Genomic DNA, 20,282 nt, shown 5'->3' on the forward strand with positions numbered 1-20,282 from the left:
TAAACGTCATTTTTATGTTATGAGTATGACGTCACAGTACGTCCCGGTCCGGGTTAGCCCGACGGTATTATTATTACTGACGACTGTTGTAATTTGGGGAGTGCTGATTTTTATACTGAAGAAAGTGAACGTGTTTGGAGGAGAGAGCGGTTTATTTTGACCTGTAAGCATTGTCATCATTGTTATAGATGTTTTATTATTGTAATTAAATAAACGGTTAAAACTGAAATCGATTCCTTTTAATTGATTCTGGGACTATTGGGCAACCGCCCGTTACATATTTTGGGGGCTCCGTCCGAGGGATATCGATTCTAGTTTTAACTGTTGTTTTGTATTGTGTAGTATAAGGAAAATAAGCCAATGGCTTCAAATGAATCATTTTTACACAACTTGTCCAGTGGTTTTAATGGGTTTGTGAAATTTTTCACACCAAGTTTCTTAACGCGTGGATCGACAGACGATAAGTCTGTTCACTTAGGCCTAGATCAAAACAGATCGTTCGAAAATAATGGCGAATGTACATATACTAGTACATGTAACAAAACAGCTAAGAACAAACTTCAGAACTTACCCCTAGACATCGATTGTTCAGAGACCGAGTACGAGTCCGAGCGCGTATATCATGGAATGTATGATCCACCTCTTGTAGGTCATGGAAAGAACGATAACTCAGTCGTTAAACCTAAATCATATCCAGACAATGCCCAGTGTTTTTCAAAATCAGATCATGAAATTAACACTTGTACTTGTCCACGAAACAGAAATTGTTGATCAATCACTGATCTTTAATCACAGAAACGTGATCCGTACCTCTTTCCAGATACACAAGTGCATGCGCACGCTGAATCAGATTTGTTTTCATGTTCACAAGAAAATTGTCTCCACTGTCTTGGTATGAATGAAGATTTATCGTGTGATTCAAAACAACGAGTGTCAAATAGGAGAATAAATACTCCTGACATAGTTGAAACATTCACACATAATCCAAAACGTGAAAGAAACACAAGAAATCCCCTCGATTCTAAACATGTCGCGCCGTCAACATTTACAAATCACGTGACTAGGAGAGGCCCAAAAGGGGCAAATGTCGATTTTAACGAACACGCTTTTTACAATGACTAAGAAAATACAAACTTTGGAGAAAAAGCTGTAAATGTACAGAAAAGTACAAAGCTTGTAAATAGAAAGCCGAAAGAACCGGACACTTTTGACGGAAATAAAGTTGAATGGAATGATTATGTGTGTCATTTTGAGCAAGTGGCTGAGTGGAATGAATGGAATGATCATGAAAAAGCGCTTCAACTTGCTATGAGTCTACGAGGTGTAGCCCAGCGCGTGTTAGGAGAATTACCCAGAGAAATTCTATGTCAGTACGAGACATTAAAATCTGTTTTAATGCAGAGATTTTGCCCACCTGAACGAGTTACAGCATATCGCTGTGAGTTTAGAAATAGACGTCGCAATCGCGAAGAATCAGTAGTCGAATATGGCTATGCGCTTAAGCGCCTCGCGAGTCGCGCATTTCCGTCTATACCTATAGAAATGAGAGAGAGTTTAATTGTCGAGCAGTATATTTCTGGGTTAGGAAATCAAGATATCAAAAGACACATTCAGTTCGCACACCCGAGCACCCTGGATCGAGCTATATCATTAGCTGTAGAGTTTGAGGCCTTTGAGGGTTCGTACAGTGTACTACGGAAACCTAACGAGTCCGTTCATTCGAATGTTATGGCCCTGACAAACGCAGGAAGTTCTGAAAAGAATATTCAGAAAACCTCACGTCATTCAAACCTTGAGATATCTAGACTTGATAGATTAGAGAATTCGATGAGAGATGTCCAAGAATCCCTAAAGAATTTATTAAATAAACCGGAAAGACCCAGTCAGGTAGAGAAAACTGAACAGAGAAATAACACGCGCCCGCCTATCAAATCGCGAGACTCTCAAAAGTTCACTTGTTTTAATTGCAATGAGGAAGGTCATATAAGTCGCAATTGTCCAAAGAAGAACTCAAGTTACGCGAGAAACGAGTCAGTTAGGACTCCAAGGACACAACAGTCCGATGAGAATACTGATTTAAACTAGAACGAGCTGGGATGGAGGCCACAGGCTCAGCTCAGACAAACAATTGTGATAAAAATTTTGATAAAAATGAAAGGCCATTGAATAGCTTTAGATTAGCTGCTATTTCTCAACACTGCTGGTTTATAAAAGTTTTAGTAGGAAACTCAGATATTAATATGCTTGTAGATACGGGTTCTGCGGTTACTCTGCTGTCGAAGCAAATATTCGATTCTTTGAGAAATGTAAAACTGGAGAACGAATCGTCTATTTTGACGACAGCTGATGGAGAACCTATGTCCGTGTTAGGTCGTTGTACCTTGAATTTAGGGATCGCGAATGACGAATTCAGTCAATCGGTTATGGTAGCCGATTTAGGAAATCTAGAAGGAATTCTCGGATTAGACTTTTTAGCTCGTAATCATGCCACTTTTGATACCGGCAGAGGTGTTTTGAAATTCAAAAATTTTGACTTGGCCTTAACAAATGAGTCAGTGTCAGAAAATTCGTGCGCTCGCGTTCAGTTAATTCAAACATGTAAAATTCCCGGAGAGTCAGAAATATTTCTGAAGGGGAAAATCAAAGGGAAATTGCCCGAAATTGACAGTATTTTAGAACCATTTGAAGGTTATATGGGTGAAAAACATGTCATTATACCAAAGTCAATAATAAAGTCAAAAGACTCAGAAGTGGTGTTTTCTGTTTTAAACCCTACCCCAGAGACAGTCATATTAAAGAAAAACGCTTATGTTGCTTCTCTTGAGCCTGTAACAGAAATTTATCACCAAAAACAAGTGTCTAAAGACTTTAGACAAGACAATCACGGACTGTTAACGAAAGACTTACCAAAACATTTAAGTCCTCTTAAGTCTAATGTTTCTGACAGATTGTCAGCAGATGAGAAAAATAAACTTAAACAAGTTTTAGCTCAGTATTCAGATATATTTGTCGGACCAGATGGACGAGTAGGTCAGACAGACCTAGTCCACCACAAAATCAAGTTAAAAGATCAAACACCTGTAAAAATTCCTGCTAGGCGATTGCCTATACACCAACGCGAGATAGCTAATGAAGAAATAGACAAAATGCTAAATCAAGGCATCATTGAGCCGAGTGAATCACCATGGGCAGCGCCCATCGTATTGGTTAAGAAAAAGGATAATACCACTCGATTTTGCGTTGATTATAGAAAATTAAATTTGAAAACAATCAAAGATAGTTATCCTTTACCGAGAATCGATGATTCTTTAGATTCACTTTCAGGTGCCCAATACTACTGTACTTTAGATCTCGCTCAAGGATTTTTCCAAGTAAAAATGTCTGAGGAGGATAAGCCTAAAACGGCTTTCGCGACTCACCGTGGGCTGTACCAATTTCGCGTTATGCCCTTCGGATTGGCCAACAGTCCTAAGACATTCGAACGACTTATGGAACTTGTTCTTAACGGGTTGCAATGGGAACGTTGTCTCGTTTATCTTGACGACGTGATTGTTTTTGGTAAAACGTTTACGGAAACTCTAGACAATTTGAAACTAGTTTTTGATAGATTCAAAAGTGCTAAATTAAAACTAAAACCCAAAAAGTGTACATTTTTCCAAGATGAAGTTCGATATTTAGGACACATTGTGTCAGTCGACGGAATAAAATGCGATGAAGAGAAAATCAAGGCAGTCAACGACTGGCCGAATCCTGAATCTGTCACCGATGTTCGAAGTTTTCTGGGTCTTGCGTCATACTATAGGAAATTTATTCAAAATTTTTCAACAATAGCCTTTCCATTAACGCAACTTACTCAGAAAAACAGAAAATTTTCCTGGACCGATGAATGCGACGAAGCATTCCAAAAGCTGAAAGAAGCTTTAATTTCCGCACCCATCTTGTTTTACCCCACACGTTTCGGTCAATTTGTGCTATACACAGACGCGAGTAATTCCGGAATCGGCGCGGTCTTGTCGCAAATTCAAGATGGCGAGGAGCGAGTCATCGCTTATGCTAGCAAGACTCTTTCTCGTTCTCAGCGGAGTTATTGCACAACATACCGAGAATTACTTGCTGTAGTTTCATTTGTGAAACATTTTAGATATATCTGAGTGGTAAGAACTTTTTAATCCGGACAGATCATTCATCTTTAATTTGGCTCAAAAACTTCAAAGAACCGGAAGGAATAGTAGCAAGATGGCTCTCGTTACTCGATACTTACGATTTTCATATCGAACACCGCAAAGGAGTATCGCATGGTAATGCAGATGCGTTATCGCGTAGACCACGACGCAGATGTTTACGCGTTGAGTGTGACCAATGTGGAAAAGAGCAAGTTAGCTCTGCGATTGTCAGTTCCGTGGATTTGAAAACTAATTCAAACAAAGATGCGTCCTCACAGGAATCTGATAAGTCATGTCAGACTTCAGAATCCGAACAACGGGAAATGCAGGAACCAAACTGGTTACCTCACTGGAGTCATGAAAGTTTGATAGAAGCACAAATAAATGACAAATCTATTGGTCAAATTCGAGAGTGTTTGAAGAATGGCAAAGATATATCTAAATTAAAGAGTACTAGTATGGAAATGACAGCTCTAATACGAGAGCGACAGTTATTGAAAGTTGAAAATGAAATCTTATATCGAATGTGGAAAAACGAAAATGGTTTGACATATTTACAAACAGTTGTGCCTAGAGTTTTTAGAATCGAAATTTTGAACCATTTACACAATACAAAGTCAGCTGGACATTTAGGTCGAGAAAAGACCCTGGGTAAAGTTAGGGCTAGGTACTACTGGCCAGGGATGACAAGCGATGTATCTCGCTGGTGTCAGACCTGTCTTCCCTGTCAGCGTAGGAAACCCGGTCCAGGGTTGGGCAAATCGCCCATGAAACGCGAGCCAGTATATCGACCCCTACAATGCGTCGCAGTAGACATAATGGGTCCTCTTCCTATAACAGACAAAGGCAATCAATATATTATGGTAGTTGGGGACTATTTTTCAAAGTGGACAGAGGCCTATCCTCTGCCGGACCACACTGCACAGACGGTCGCTGACAAGTTAATTTGTGAATTTATATGCCGATATGGTTCGTCTCTAAGAATTCATACAGATCAAGGGCGCGAATTCGAGTCAAATCTTTTCAAACGAATGTGTGATATTTTTTGAAATAGAAAAATCTAGGACAACGCCCTTTCATCCCCAATCAGACGGGATGATAGAACGCTTCAACAGAACTTTACAACAAATGTTAGCGATGTTTGTTAACGATTACAAAGACGATTGGGATGAACATTTACCGTTTATAACAATGGCCTATCGCGCTTCAGTACAAGAAAGTACTAAATGTACCCCAAACCTTTTAATGCTAGGAAGGGAGACTTCACTCCCTATAGACCTTATCACAGGGTCACCGACTCACCCTAATGACGCCCCTGTAGAATGTCCAATAAAATACGTCGAATGGTTAAAAGAAGCAATGCAAAACGCATTTGACTATGCACATGAAAATTTACAAAGTAGTTTTCAGAAACAAAAGCATTATTACGATACTAAATTAAAGATAAGGTCATTCGAACCAAAAACATTAGTGCTACGTTGGTATCCACCGGAGGCAAATCAAAAACTTGGTTTAGGGTGGACAGGGCCCTATGAAATTGTCAGGAAGTTATCAGACATAACCTATGAAGTAAAAAGATGTAGTGACGGAAAACTAAAAATAGTACATGTAGACCATTTAAAATTACTCAAACAGAAATTAGAGTCAGATGAGGGTCGGGGGGTGGACTTTAACTTAGAAGACAATTTTGCAATTGCTGAGGATAGCAATGCATCTGAAGACAATTTTGCAATTGCTGAGGATAGCAATGCATCTGAGGAGGGAAGTGATGAAAGGGTTGAACCGAGACCACGATTCAGTAGAAGGGGCAGACGCCTCAAGTCTAAAGTTATTTATAGTCCATAAATATAATAACTAGATTAAATAAAAAAAAAAAGATATTCATATTTAATTAACAATTAGTCTTTGTTGTTGGTGTTGTAGAGTCCATCATAAGAATCATGAGAAAAACAAAATATTAATTTACATAAGTCCATGAACATAGATCCATGAATGAAAAGTTGAACTCGTTGACATAGATTGTCCTAAATAAGTAATATTGTTTTTATATTCATATGAAATGGGTTATAGTAAAGATTATTGTACGTAATACATGCACACATATGTAATTTGAAACCATGGGCTACTGCTTTCGGTTGTGTATCGACTGTATTCGTACATGTAAGCAATTGTTGATATTGCATGAGTGATTGAGTGATGCACGATTTTGTAAGTTGTGAGAAACTTAGTGAAATGTATTCACTTGAACATTAGACTAGAGAAAGGTCTTGTTCAGGAATACCAGGTATAAAAGTTTCAGTTTTTGTCGTGTTTATGAATTTGAGAGAATGTTATTATTTTTTTAGGATTTATGTCAAGTTTCAACATGGAAAATGACCATGGACAAGTAGATGTTCTAGACCTCATGGCTGAGGATGACTTTTACTTCGAAGAGTCCGTCTTTGACTTGGACGTGCAGGAATTTGGCTATGTTGCCAACATGAAGTGCCCCATTGCAGATTGCAATTTTCAGGGGACATTCCCATCGAGGGCGAAATTCCAGCGCCATTGGGAAGAGCGTCACGTTCGGGAGGTTCAGAAGTGGGCGTGCCCTCACCAAGGATGCCATGCACTGGTCAGAAGAAAATCCGACATGAAGAGTCACCTGAAATTCATTCATAAGCAGACTAATCCTTCCATCCTTGAAGCCATTATTGCCAAAGCAAGCAGCCAGATGGTGAGGGCCACGAATTATATCGACCCTGGGCTTTTGAAATATAACTTCCGACGTGCCCAGACTTCCCCGACAGCCGGCGTTTCTTCCTCCACAGGATTCCCCTCGATGGCGAACGTTGCTCCCGGGACTGTGGTGATTCCTCCCCCGGTGACTGAGCCGTCCTCTTCGTTTGATCTGTCTTTGACGTTGGCACCGTCCTCTTCGTCGCTGGAACCGTCTTCTTCGTTGTTGGAGTCGTCTTCGTCATTGGAACCATCTTCTTCGTTGGCACATTCGTCTTTGACGTTGGCACCAACCTCTTCGTCGTTGGAACCGTCTTTGCCTTTGGCACCGTTATCTTGTTCGTTGGTGGAGCCGTCTTCTTGCTCGATGGTGGAATCTCCTCTTTCTTCGATGGAACCCGAACACTAGCAACACAGACCTACTCCAAGAAAATATCCATTGATGATTATTTAAAGAAACCCCAGTCCAGATCTACACAGACTCTTTCATATTGTGATGATGATTTTTATATCCCTCCCATACCTTCCACTGAGGACTCACTTCAGATGTATATCGTTAAACTGGGTAGCCAGATAGATAGAATCGCCCGTGTGCGTTTGGTGGCGAAGGAGCGCTTAGAGCAACTTCAAAAACCAGGATCGTCCCTCCGAGAACTGGAAAGCGAGAACCGCGCACTGAAGAGAAAGATATCAGAATTCCTGGAGCGCGAGGAACTTTTTCCAGAACAGTGAGACATTAGTATTATAAGTGTTATTCATATTATTAACTTTGATTTCTGAACTTTAATCAGTTTCATATTGTTACTGTTTGCTTTTAACATTTTCATATCTTAACTACTAGTATTTATTATATACTATGAGATATGTATATGTCTTATTGCTTATTATGACATGTCAGTACATTAATTATGCTTTTATATGTAGCATTAGTACTTGTCAAGTTTTTCATTGAATGTCCATTGAATATTTGAATTAATACTAGTAATTTAGACTTATGTACATGGTACATTAGGTCTTGGGAAGGGGGGAGTGTGACAGTTGAGATCTTTATTGAATATTTATTAATTAATATTCCAGTAATTGATTATTACTTTTGTACATTTACTGATATTAAATTAGCATAAGTCTATGTTTATTATGTATAAAATATACCTATTGCTATTTTGTTAGCGTAATACTTATTGTTCTATTGATTTTGCGCTAAACGTCATTTTTATGTTATGAGTATGACGTCACAGTACGTCCCGGTCCGGGTTAGCCCGACGGTATTATTATTACTGACGACTGTTGTAATTTGGGGAGTACTGATTTTTATACTGAAGAAAGTTAACGTGTTTGGAGGAGATAGCGGTCTATTTTGACCTGTAAGCATTGTCATCATTGTTATAGATGTTTTATTATTGTAATTAAATAAACGGTTAAAACTGAAATCGATTCCTTTTAATTGATTCTGGGACTATTGGGCAACCGCCCGTTACAATATATATACAGACGCAACATTCTTAATAGCCTCTGAAAGGGGAGATTTTCCCCGGAAAAGGGTTTCTTTGGGGGACAGTCAGATAAAAAATGGGGCTTGGTTTTTTTGGGGGGATCATTCTCAAAATGATCATTTCTCAAATGATCAAGGCAAACTATAAGGAGCGAATCAAATAACATGAGTATATACCGCCGCAAGTTCCGATTTTCCTTGCAAGAGAGTCAATTAGACCGCATCGATCATACATATGTGAAAAACAGGTAGCGAATCAAATAACATGAGTATATATATACAGACGCAACATTCTTAAAAACCTCTGAAAGGGGAGATTTTCCCCGGAAAAGGGTTTCTTTGGGGGACAGACAGATAAAAAATGGGGCTTGGTTTTTTTGGGGGGATCATTCTTAAAATGATCATTTCTCAAATGATCAAGGCAAATTATAAGGAGCGAATCAAATAACATGAGTATATACCGCCGCAAGTTCCGATTTTCCTTGCAAGAGAGTCAATTAGACCGCATCGATCATACATATGTGAAAAACAGGTAGCGAATCAAATAACATGAGTATATATATACAGACGCAACATTCTTAATAGCCTCTGAAAGGGGAGATTTTCCCCGGAAAAGGGTTTCTTTGGGGGACAGTCAGATAAAAAATGGGGCTTGGTTTTTTTGGGGGGATCATTCTTAAAATGATCATTTCTCAAATGATCAAGGCAAATTATAAGGAGCGAATCAAATAACATGAGTATATACCGCCGCAAGTTCCGATTTTCCTTCCTTGAACATAAATTAATAAATAACATATAGCACATAGACTAACTAATTTCTTATCATTTCAAGACATGATTTTGAAACCGACAATTCCTGAAGATATTTATTGAGTACATATTCACTTTCAACTTCTGCTGCTAGGCCAATGAAGGTAGTCGTCGAGTGAACACTCTTTACACCACAGTATCATATGAAGGAAGAATCACAAAGACTTTTAATATAAACAAGATAATTTTAATAATAAAGCACATAGTATAAATAAAGAACACATCTATTTATAATATCACTTGAAATTTGCCATGGACAGAGAGAGGAATAGAACAGTATATCATCTATGGTCAAATATACAGGATATCGTGGGTCCAGCCCGAGAATGGCCTTATCTAATACGAAGATTATTTTGGACACCGGATCTCCGACACTTCCAGAGAATTCTGATTGTTACATTTGCTTTTGTGAATGGACTAAATCCGGTTTTATGTTTGGAATGGGTGGATGTAATGCATCTTGCGCGAGATCGTGCTGCAAGAAACCATTTCCAAGCACTGTTCAGGTTAGTATAAAATTCAACATTAGTAAACATTATAAACATTAAGGAAAACGTTAATAATTAAACAACATATATACATTAAATAAAAGAAGCCGGTAAACACAACAAATGTTAATAGGAAAGTGAATTATCAAACTGTAAAGAACACAACAAGTAAAATTTTAACTATTAATAAATTTCAGATTATTTGAGAATGGACGAAACTATACATTATATGCATGGAACGTCGCTATGCGACAATACCAATATCTGGACGGGTCAGTTAGAAGATACGGCAGTAAAAAAAAGAAATAATGTGTAAAATTCTGAAATCGATATTTTCTTATTTTTTTCATATCTTGGGGCTATCAAAACTGGTCTTTAGATGAGATGAAATCAAGGTCACGTGGTTAATAAATGGTAATATTTAAGGGTTGGACATTGAGGCACGGGTAACACTAGATTTGAGATGGCTTCGAGAAAAAGCGGGGGCAATTACAGATTGCGTAAAACTGATAATTTGATGGAACTTTCACCTACAGATTAGGAAAACCCCTGGAATTTTTATTCCTTAATGACTTTAAGTGATGAATTAGTGTATGAATGGTTGAGAACACAGGGTCTGTTAGCTAGCTCAGTGCCTTGCGTTGTCCCCGATTGCGAGGGGACGATGCATTTACGCTCCTCCTCACGAAATCCTGGTGGTTCCATATTCCGCTGCAATGTAGACAGACTTCACACGAGAAATTGTAGAGCCAACTCATTTTTTGAGAAAACGAATTTCTCGATTCAGGACATTATTTAATTTATAAAGTCTTATCTTGATGGTTGCTCACTTGGACAATGCGCGCGTTTTTCCGGGGTTTCCTATAACACGACAGCTGTTCACTGGGGCTCGTACATAAGGGAGCTGTTTAAGGAACACTTCCACAACAACATAAAAAGAAAACAGCTGTCTGGTATCATCGAGATCGACGAGTCACTGTTCGGTCGGCGAGTAAAACACAACAGGGGAAATCCCAACTGTGGATTAAAGGTAATAAACAACCAAATTTGCATATCTTGCAGAATGGAATAAACAAACATAATGAATAAATATTGCAGTATTGAATCAAGGTAATAAACAAACATTGTTGGCATGTTTTGCTCTATTTTAAAGAAATTGAAGGAAAACATAAATAGAAGAATTAAACTATATAATATCTACATTTATAAAAGCCAATGAAATAGCATATCTTGCTGAGAGGTTGCTATAAATAAACACTATTTACATTTCAGATTTGGGTGTTTGGAATGGTCGAGAGGGAGACAAACACCATTATATTATACCCCGTAGCAGACAGGAAAGAGGAAACATTGCTCCCAATCATTCAACGCCATTGTTTGCCTGGGAGTTCCATCTACAGCGATGGGTGGTCGGCATATTGCCCACTAAATGATATGGGATATGAGCACTTCACAGTGATACATAAGTATGCATTCAAAAAGACCTATGTCAATGCGGAGACAGGTGAAGAGAAATCCATCCACACCAATCGTATTGAGGGGGCATGGAAGCATGCAAAAGAGCACTTCAAGAGAATGTCAGGAACTAAAATTTCACAGTTTGAGGGTCACATGGCAGAGATTATGTGGAGGAATCATGTGAAATCCCACCTGTATGATGGATTCTTCAATCTTGTGAAGTAAGTTATTTAATTATGTTCCATTAAATAATATTACTCTAGAGAGGTATAATTTTACTTCACATATTAAAGAATGTTATTATATAATAGATCAGTTTACCCCCTCAATGCCCAACCTACTTACAATTATACAACACCACTATTTGAGACGTGGGCTGGTGTTCCTTCCTGCGAGTTGGGAGAGTGGGATATTAGACCAGGTAAACATTTAAACATAAGTAGAACATTAAAATTAATGAAAAAGTTAGTATAATTCTAACAAAGAACATTATTAGTATTGTTGAAAACATGAAATTTAAAAAGATTTCCTGATCAATGAAAATAATAAATAATGTACATAATGAAATAATCACTCCCTGTGATAATGAAAAAATTGAAAATGGTTTTAGGAAACACTGATGCGGAGAGCGATTCGGAAGTTATGAGTACGCCAGAGGTTTCCTCCCTTCCTACACTTGTATCAGATTCTGAGGATTACGAATCGATTCCACGAAATCAAACTGCGAGTGAGAACACCATTCGGAGAAGAGCAGAACAGGCCCAAGAAGTCTCGGTTGTGGATGAGCTGATCCAAGGATCCGATCTGGACAAAACATTAACTCCTGTTACAGGTAAATCTACAAATCAAATGTATAACGGTAACACCATGTAATGAAATAGACATCATTTTATGCTATAGAAATGTTGATCTAATTTATTTAATATTGAATATCTTTACAATTAGAAAATGCAGAGGCTGCAGATATTCCTTCAACCAGTACGAAATCCTTACTGAGAAGAGGTGCCAGTCAAAAGGCAAAATCAAGTAAGATTTCAGTTTCAATATCTTACATGTACAGTAGATAAAAAGTTAACAAATTTATTCCAAAGAATTAATATTACCTTTGCTTTCACATGTTAGGACAAGCAGTTGCTGAAGTAATCATCGTGGACAGTGACACGGATGCAGAGGAAGATCACAGTAGAGCAGGTACAGGAAGTCCACCTATAATGATAAATTATTTAAATTTTTTAAGTCAATTCTATGTACAATACTAAATATTAATTCAATATATAACAATGTTTAATACTTTTCATACTTTATGTACTGTTCAATGCCCAGAGAGAGATTGAGAAATCGTAAATGCGTATGTCTTTATTCAACTTCATTCATAGGAATATTCGCTCATATAGGTTTCATCATATGTCATAGTTCTCATACAATCCATAATACATCATCACATGACTGACATCATACGATTCATCATACGTCAACATACGGTTCATCATACGATACCTCATACGATTTACTGTAAAGTAAATAAACAAAATTGTAAACAAAAAATTCTTGTAACACAATGCAACACAAATAAACAGAGACAATTCGGACTAGAAAATTGACAGTGCCAAGGCAATTCAGACTAGAAATATATGCCAGAATATATGCTATCAATATCACAAACCCCAAAATAATACTTTATAAGTTAACGTTCTATATATATTACTAAGTATACATGAAAATATCTAACTTTCGAAACTGGTGTTTACAAATGGATATGAGAGTTATCGCCCTTGCGATACACAGTTTAAGCCTAATGCAATAAACACCTATCCCAGACCTATCAATGAATCTTATAAATAGTTTAAGAATATTGTGTTCAATTTAATAAATCTGTAAATGTAGCTTTACATAAGAAGTAATGATTATCCAAAATGCTCGACTATGTAGACCATTATCCGAGTATAAAAAATACTGATTCATAAATAAAATACAAGAAATGCATACAAATACATATAGGTGTGCTGGTGTTTGAATAATTGGCTTACCGAATAAGTAGTTTTTTCCCAATTCCAGAGATGCATTGAACAAAAGTACAGACCAGAGAACGATACCTTCCAGCGAATGTCACTGCCCGTGCAGTACTCAAGAAAATTATGTGTACCCAAAAACTTGTGACGTAATACACTGACATAATGGCGCTAAAATTTGAACATGAGCAAAATGGCTACAACAACCCAGCCCCCTAATTGTGGAGCATAGTGACACAATTATTTCCAAAAAAGCTTAATTTCAAAACAATTTTCATACAATGTTTTGATAAAAAAAAATCTATGACAAAATTTACTATGTAGAACAAATGTTGTCAAATCATGAAACCTGCATAAATGTACAAAATTCCAAAATAATTCTAACATAGTCCAAAAAAAAATCTACAAAAATTAATCCATTTCTAGAATAAGACACAATTTATCTACAGGACGGATCAAACTGTTCGTTGAAGTCTTAACTCTCACTTGACGCACAAAGCCCTTGTCATCTGGTAAAGTTTCTTGAATGATACCCATGGGCCATGAATTCCTCGGAGCATTGGAATCGACAACCAGAACGATATCACCCACTTTGAAGTTTCTTTTTTCTTCACACCATTTCTGTCTCTCTTGAAGTAAGGGTAGATATTCGCGCGTCCAGCGTTTCCAGAAAAGGTTTGCCATGTACTGAATCTGCTTCCAGCGTCGTCTACAATAGTTATGTTCTTTCACAAAAACACCAGGAGGTAAGTTGGGTTTTGTTTTCATTAACAGTAAGTGGTTCGGTGTTAAGGCCTCCAGGTCATCATGTTGGTCTGAACATTTGGTAATGGGTCTTCCATTCAAAATAGACTCGATTTCGGACATCAAGGTATTGAGTCCTTCGTCATCCAAAACTTGTTCTTTCAGTACACTGTTCAAGGTTTTTCTGACGGATCTGATGATTCTTTCCCAAACTCCCCCATGGCGAGATCCCGCAGGTGGATTGAATTTCCAGTCAATATTCTTTTGTAGCATAGAATCTTCAATCTGAGACACATTCCATTCGTTGATGGCACTCCTTAACTCCCGCTCAGCTCCTACAAAGTTGGTACCATTGTCTGATCGCATCCTGACAACTTGACCTCGGCGAGCAATAAAGCGACGTAGTGCGTTGATGTATGAGTCGGTGTCCAGAGATGCTGCTACTTCTAAATGAACTGCACGACTGGTCAAACATGTAAATAGAACTCCATATCGTTTCACATGACTTCTCTTTTGTTTTACGATAAATGGTCCAAAATAATCTACACCTACTCTGGTGAATGGTGGTTCATCTGGGATCAGTCTATCTTCTGGTAAACTGGCCATCTTTTGTTCTCCCACACTTGATCCTTGACGACGACATATTGTGCACTTTGAGACAAGTTTACGTATTGCTGAAGCTGCGTGATCTAGCCAATATTTCTCCCTCAAAACTGCCATCATATTGTTTCTACCTCTATGTTTCAAGTCTTCATGGATTTTTCTGAGAATCAAAGTCGAAATGTGATGGTTCTTGGGTAAGATAATAGGATGTTTACATTCAATTGGCATATTGGCTCTCTGAAGTCGTCCTCCTACCCGCAAAAGTCCATCTTCATCCAAAACTGGGTCGAGTTTCCGTATATAACTGTTTCGCTTCACATGTGAGTTTCCTTCTGCAAGAGTACTCAGTTCATCACAGAATGTTTCACGTTGTACATATCGCAAAATAGCGATTTCAGCTTTCTGTAAGTCCTGAAGCGAAATGTGTCCCAAGACATCTGGTGGGGATCTGACCATTTCATTAGATGATGGGTTGTCAATAAGTTTATTTCGTTGAATACGATGAAGTAGTTTGCTGCGGATCCTCAAAATCCATGCCACAGTTTTCCTTAGCGTATACCAAGAAGAATGATGATTGATAAGTTTCTCAACACCCATCAGGTCAACACTTGGTTCTGCCTTGTGTACATCAGCTACTAATGCTCTAACTGATGCTTTTTTCGCTTCCTGATCATCTAGTATTTCACGCAAATTTTCTGTAGGTGTTTCTGGCCAACAATCAACAGAAGTATAAAGATCTACAAACTTCCTGTAATTTCTGGATGGCTCATGTATGTCATCAATTGTCCTCTCACTGAAGTCGTAGTTAAACTGGTTACGAATCTGCTCTTCTAGCCTCCTTGCGTCAATGCGATTGATGGATACACCAGGGAATGACAAATCCCATTGCCCGACGCCCGGGGCTAGTGAATTTTAGGGGTGGGCAAGTGGAATTTTATCAACCACTTGCCCGTGGGCAAGTGACTTTTCAAAAAATAGAATTTATTTGTAGGCCATGTAAAAGCTGGTCAAGGGGGCTTGCTCAGAATTTGTCTTCCTCTTTTTGGAATTATCTATAAATACAGAATTAGTTTATGGTAGGGCAAGCAAAAATTCAGGTAGGGCAAGTCAATTTTGACCATGTACTTGCCCTTGGACTAGTGCCTTAAAAATCTATTTGTCAGCCCCTGGATACACACAAATTACTGTTGTCATTTGGAGTCACTTCCAGTGGCCCATTGATGACCCAGCCTAGTAAGATTTTTACTGCAAAGGGACCATTTTCTGCACTAGGAACAACATCCCACGGTTCTAATGCCTTTGGTGCATTGACACCAATCAAAAGTCCTACATCACACTCAATCACATTCAAGTCAATGTTATGTAAATGTGGCCATTCTTTTAAGTCTTCTGGAGAAATCACGTCCTTTCTGGACACTGGTAATGTAGACTGCGTAAAGACAGGCGGCAGTTCAAATGTATTTTCTCCGTGAATATCACTTACTTCCAAATCTGATATGACGTAAGTGTCTTGGACCTTTTCTTGTCCCATGGTAACGAGATTCAACTTTGTTCTCTTTCCCTAAATGTTTAAGGAATGCGCAAGAGTCTCTAAACAAAACGTAGCGTTGCTTCCTGAATCTAGAAAGGCATATGTTGTCACATATTTGTCACTGTACTTGGACTTAAGTCTAACAGGCACAATGGGTAATGCCTGCTTCACAGTTTCTCCAGCCCCCTTATGAGCAGCCACCGACAAAGCTGTTGCTTCACTGCCATCTCCATCACTTGAATTCTTTCGGCTGTCATCTTTCTTCTGTGGATTAACATGAAGAATAGTAGGATGAAGTTTTTGACAATGACTACAAGTCAACTTTTGTTGCATTTAGTCTTGAGATGTTCGGGTCTTAGACATGCAAAACACAATCCCTTGGACTTAAGAAATGAATATCTGTCTTTCAAAGATACATTCACATACTTTCTACACACATCCAGTGAATGACCTCCATTACAATATATACAAGGATCCGAGAAAACACATCCTGGATTTTGTCTCTGAGTTATATACACATCACCACATGCGCCTGACTGAACATTTTTTGATGATTCATTCATAGTGATCGCAAAGTTTTTGTGTGTCCCGGAAAACTTTACTGATTTAACAGGTTGACTACGCTGTCCATCTTGAAAACCTTTGGTTGTTGTTTTAGCGTTGCTCAATATATCTCTTCCATAGATAGGATCTGTAGCTTTCCTCGCTTCTTTATAAACAAAGTTGACAAGATGTTGGAATTTCACGATCTGATGTTTTTCTTTAACGTCATACACCACGTTTCTCCATTTTTCATGTAAGTAGTATGGTAACTTTTTCACTAACAGTTTTAAGTTTTCTGAATATTCTAAAACTCTAGCCGCTTCAACGTTTTGATAGCAAACTGACACTCTTTAAGAAAAATGCCATAAGCGTCCAAGGCCTTTGCATCATCAGTCTTTATAACTGGCCACTCTAATGCCTTTTTCACATACGATTGGGCTAATATATCAGCATCTCCATATCTGTCCTTAAATTCGTCTAACGCTGCCTTAAATCCATGTTCTGCATCCATATGTGAATATCCTAAGACAATCTTGTGTGCTTCACCTGAAGTATATTGCAACAGGTAATTCAAACGTTCTTCAGAGGAGTCTGTATTTGAAGAAATTCTTGTGTTGAACTGAATCTCTTGTAATCCATTGGATTTCCATCAAAGGTTTGAATAATCGACCTTGGCTTGTTCAGTTCTCGCGCAACAGTCAAGATACCATGATCACTATTGGTCGATGTCTGAATTGGCACTGAAGAAGATGGTTGCGAAGACACAATATGCGGCACAAGGTTATCACTGACATGAAGAGCTGGCGTCTGAGGTGGCGTAGGAATATACGCATTGTACGTATCTTGAGGCACATTTCTTGGTAACGGTTCATGTGAAGTGTTTTGAAATGCATGCGTATACTGAGGCACATGTATGTAAGGTGTACTCTGAGATAAAAATGTAGACTGAGGAACATGTACATAAGGTGCATTCTGTGGTTGACACATATAAGATGTTTCATGTGAATGTAAAGATTTTCTTCTGTCTTCCCATGGTGGTGCATACGGATTTAATGTTGCAGTTTCTTTTGTTTCAGGTTTGTCACTTGTATGATCTTTAAGAGATTCTTCTAAGTCCAAATTCCTCATAACACTCCTTTCCATTTCTTCAATAATTTTAGTTTTCGCATCTGTTATCTCTATTTCTGTTTTTATTTCAAGTTCTTCTTCTTGTAGTTTCAGTTGTAGCTTAGCTTCTTCCAATTCCTTTCTTTTTGGTAATGCTGAGGCTCTGGCAACGAGTTCTGCTTTCCGCTGTTGTTCTTTTAACTTTTCCATGGAAAGATGACTTGAAGAAGAACTTGTACTGGGTTTGGACCGCACTGATTTATTGTCAGGTGTTGTGTGTCGCAGGATCCAATCCTCTACAGAATCTTTCAGAGCTGCGAATCTTCTATTCCTAGACTGAAAATTCTCATCATCCTCGATTTTCTCAGATGGTGTCAAATACGTCAAATCTTGATATTCTTTATGTGTCACAATCAAATCCTCGTATATCTGCATCCACTTCTTATACTCATTTTTAACTGTATCTTTGCTCGGATTTTCCAGCAGTAACATATATTATCACTTACTTTGGACAGTTTCTGGTCACAACTTCTGATGAACTTTAACTTTTGTTGCATTTGGTAAAAAAGTCCTTTCTCGGTGATCACTCTGTGCCTCTGTCCTGGCTGCTCTTCTGTATCACTTTCTTCTGCATCACACATGGCTGTTGATACTTATTCGTAAATGATGTACTGTTCAATGCCCAGAGAGAGATTTAGAAATCGTAAATGCGTATGTCTTTATTCAACTTCATTCATAGGAATATTCGCTCATATAGGTTTCATCATATGTCATAGTTCTCATACAATCCATAATACATCATCACATGACTGACATCATACGATTCATCATACGTCAACATACGGTTCATCATACGATACCTCATACGATTTACTGTAAAGTAAATAAACAAAATTGTAAACAAAAAATTCTTGTAACACAATGCAATACAAATAAACAGAGACAATTCGGACTAGAAAATTGACAGTGCCAAGGCAATTCAGACTAGAAATATATGCCAGAATATATGCTATCAATATCACAAACCCCAAAATAATACTTTATAAGTTAACGTTCTATATATATTACAAAGTATACATAAAAATATCTAACTTTCGAAACTGGTGTTTACAAATGGATATGAGAGTTATCGCCCTTGTGATACACAGTTTAAGCCTAATGCAATTAACACCTATCCTAAACAACAGATATGCAGACCTATCAATGAATCTTATAAATAGTTTAAGAATATTGTGTTCAATTTAATAAATCTGTAAATGTAGCTTTACATAAGAAGTAATGATTATCCAAAATGCTCGACTATGTAGACCATTATCCGAGTATAAAAAATACTGATTCATAAATAAAATACAAGAAATGTATACAAATACATATGGGTGTGCTGGTGTTTGAATAATTGGCTTACCGAATAAGTAGTTTTTCCCCAATTCCAGAGATGCATTGAACAAAAGTACAGACCAGAGAACGATACCTTCCAGCGAATGTCACTGCCCGTGCAGGACTCAAGAAAATTATGTGTACCCAAAAACTTGTGACGTAATACACTGACATAATGGCGCTAAAATTTGAACATGAGCAAAATGGCTATAACACTTTAGATAAACAGAAGTCTTCTTCAAGAACTGGAAAGGGTTCAAGAACACAAGCATCAGTCAAGTCCGGGAAAGCACCTGCAAAAGAAGGTATTCATAAACACTTTACAATTATTCTGTACCCTTAATTACCAACTGTAGTAAAAATTAAATATTTCTTAACTTTGCTGCACATTCTTAAGACATATACATGTAAATAAAATGTTCAAAGCAGTAAAGAGTATTTTTTCAATGATTTTTAACTTCTTACATGTTAGATGGAGGCAAAGGTACTTCAACAGCAGAAGGTGTCAAGAATGTGGCAAGACTGGCAACATATAAAAGAGCACCTACAAAGAAAGGTATTTATTTGTATAAAACAATAATAACATTTTTAAATTGCAGTAATATATTTTAAAAATTTCAGGAAATATTAGTCAATGGGAAATAACTCTTGCTAAATTTTTGTGCTTAGAAATCTGTATACTGAAATGATTATTATTGAAAGCATTGAATTTCAGTTTGAATACTCAGTTATAAAACATAAATGAAAATAAAAATAATATCGACTCGATATTCCTATTTCTTGTCTTATTAATCTCATCATTTTTTAAATTCAAAGATAACGTACCAACCACCCGCCATAGGACTGATAAAGTATGCCATCCTCCGAATTTCCGTGAGAAGGATCCAGCCATCCCCAAAAGAAAGAGAAAAGTCTCCAATCCATACTCCCGGAATGCTTTTGTCTGGTCAGATGATGACGACTTTGTCCTGTAATGTCTGGGGATTTTGGCAACACGATGTTTCTGTTGTTGGACAATGCTTTCCATATGAAAATGACATAAGATTGATTTAATTCATCTTAAATTACATTAAATATAATTTAAAAGTTATATTGATTTAACATTTTTTCATAAAACGGTATCAATAAATAATATTTACTTGGATGGTAGAGGATTTAAAACCATGGATGTATTTCACGTCCTTCCTCTTCAATGCATCGCCGGAAAAGGCTGCTCTCTTGATGAACAATGTAAACGTT

The 20,282-nt window shown here is 37.6% G+C and overlaps 1 long non-coding RNA gene across 1 annotated transcript; it reads right to left on the reverse strand.

The window, feature by feature from the left end:
• Positions 1-10,761: 10,761 nt before the first annotated feature.
• On the reverse strand, positions 10,762-20,282 carry LOC134267075 (uncharacterized). Its single transcript, XR_009992089.1, has 6 exons — positions 20,183-20,282; positions 19,869-20,062; positions 19,509-19,587; positions 19,260-19,336; positions 12,233-12,335; positions 10,762-11,967 (listed from the first exon to the last, which is right to left on the reverse strand). It is a non-coding gene; the product is annotated as an uncharacterized LOC134267075 (long non-coding RNA).

Source organism: Saccostrea cucullata, unplaced genomic scaffold (assembly GCF_032062105.1).
Source record: "Saccostrea cucullata isolate Sc308-1 unplaced genomic scaffold, CSIRO_AGI_Scuc_v1 ctg1698, whole genome shotgun sequence".
Lineage (NCBI taxonomy): Eukaryota > Metazoa > Mollusca > Bivalvia > Ostreida > Ostreidae > Saccostrea > Saccostrea cuccullata.